Source organism: Penaeus chinensis, chromosome 23, assembly GCF_019202785.1.
Source record: "Penaeus chinensis breed Huanghai No. 1 chromosome 23, ASM1920278v2, whole genome shotgun sequence".
Classification (NCBI taxonomy): Eukaryota; Metazoa; Arthropoda; class Malacostraca; order Decapoda; family Penaeidae; genus Penaeus; species Penaeus chinensis.
The window spans coordinates 19,203,939-19,206,338 of NC_061841.1; positions in this window are offsets into that span (position 1 = coordinate 19,203,939).

A 2,400-nucleotide genomic window follows, 5' to 3' on the forward strand; every position below is an offset into this window, starting at 1 on the left:
AAAACATATTGAAAAAAATCAGGTGTTAATACCCTCAATACGATTTTTAGGACCAGCCTTACTCTTCCACAATACCCCTCGCTAATCTTCTCCTTATCAGTGTTTGTTGAATATCCTAGTTCTCGTTCAGTCCGAGATCTTTATAAGTTCCTCTTGGGTCGACTTCTTTTAGGGTTGATATCAAGTTGGATGGATGATGTGAATATCAGTTTCCCCCTTTTGATAATTGCGTTGGCACTTTTATTCAAGTTTAAGCCCATGCCGATTTCATTATCGAAATGCTGAATCGTTGTGAAAAGTTCTTCTGATTCCTGTTCACTTTTGGCGTATATCTTTTAGTCATCCATAAAAAAATATAGGTAGTTACTCAAATTGTTCTTGTTTTTGTCTACTTTATAACCATAACTTTTAGCTGATTTTAAAGAGGCAACGGAGCCATCAAAACAAAAAATAATATCCCTGGAATATTCTCTTTGTATTATTCTGTCTGATTATAGAACACTATTACTGTAGATTAGCAAAAGAAGTGTTGTATATTGAGCCTTATTATTACAGAAAGTTTGAAAAGTTAAAAAAAAAAATCTTGTATATGCCGAGAGCTTTAAATTTCCATTCATGATGTACACTGTCGAAGGTTTTTTTTCATACAGTAATTAAGTTTTGTGCGACGGTCATCGATAATCATTCTTTCAATCAGTAATGATGTTTTACAACCGCAGGAATTTCGCTTGCCACTTCCTTGTTCTTGAAGAGGGTTAGTGTTTTTTTTTTAAAGCAAATATTATCATTATTATTATTATTATTAATATTATTGTTGTTGTTTATATTCTACTACGGCTACTATTACTACTAATGACAATAATAATGATGATAGTAATGATGATTAATTATGAAGATGATGATGATGATGATGATGTTAATAATAATGATAATAATAATAATAGTAATAATCATGATAACAAAACAACAATAACAAACAACAATGATGATAATATTGGTAATAATAATCATCACCATCATAATAAGGAATATTATTATTTAAACGATGCCGTTTACCACAAGAGTCAGTCCGTATACAATATACTTCACTGCCCATTACCCTCTATTATACGGCGTGTTTAGTAATAAAATTAAGGAAAGGTTATCCTTGCATATAGAGCAAAGGGAATAATCAAATATGTTAATGTTCCTGAATGTAGAGTGATGGGAAGCAACATGAATGTTGATATTCTTGAATCTAGAGATCCGGTTCTTAACCATGGTCCATGAATGGGTTTTAGGGAGGAGCAGATAAGAATTTGCTATATATATATATTTACATAAGAAGGTATGTTCCTCTTCTTTTAGACCATTTTCTTTAAAGTTTCATAATGCTTCGTGTATCTCATATGTGTATGAGACAGTCGAATCTCAATAAGTAAAGTATCTTATAAACATTGCACGGAAAGTTTATGTGAATGTTTCTGGGGAAGGCGATCCATAGCTTTCATCAGATTCTTAAAGGACCCGTGACACTAAAAGATTAAAAAACACTGAACCGGAGTCATTGAACTCTAGACAGAGCTCAAATGTTATCCCAGTGCCAGAGGCTGCTAAAGTAACTTGAGAGAATAACATAAAACCGTGTATTCAGGATCCCTTACCTCAGTCGGGGTGAATAGAGAATCACGGCCATACACTCGAGATATATAGAGAAAATTGATAAACAGCAATGTGTCCACAGGAGCTGCCAATGACAACGCAAGAATAAGTCGACCATTAACAGGCGTAACCACTTATATCCATCTTGTGTGATCTCAAATTCTTTAATTTTGACAGCGTTGCAGCCTCGATCTCAAATCCCCTCGCATTCTTACCACTGACATTTATTATCGTGAACTAAAATCATCGAACTTGAATCCCATTAGAGAGATATAATGAATTTTAATGGTAAGGTATTTCACTGCCTCGGAGATCCCATGTACTTCCTTGGTCTTGATTCTTGAGGCGCAATTAGCACCAGTGAAGCCATTTATCCTAGGAGGACCCTTGTAAAACGAAAATAAAGGTCTTAGAAAACCGGTAAATATTTTTATTTATTTCTATCAATGTTATAATCGAACGAATAACTCCTATGAATGCAATACGTAATGAATTCTAGGAGACCAAAATATGGAGGCCCCTCGAAATGCTGTAATGGCTGGAAGCTACAATTTGTTTAGCTAATCTAGTCCTTTGGAAGAATCCTTTGTCAAAAAAACAAAACAATAAGACACCCTCAAATAAAGTAATATTGCTAGGCGATTATTTTTATTTATTTATTTATTTATTCATTTATTGGCGGGAACCTTTCGCGTGGTATATATCGTTCTTCTCAACGAGGAATGACAGAGTAATTTATTTTCTCACGTTAAGACATAT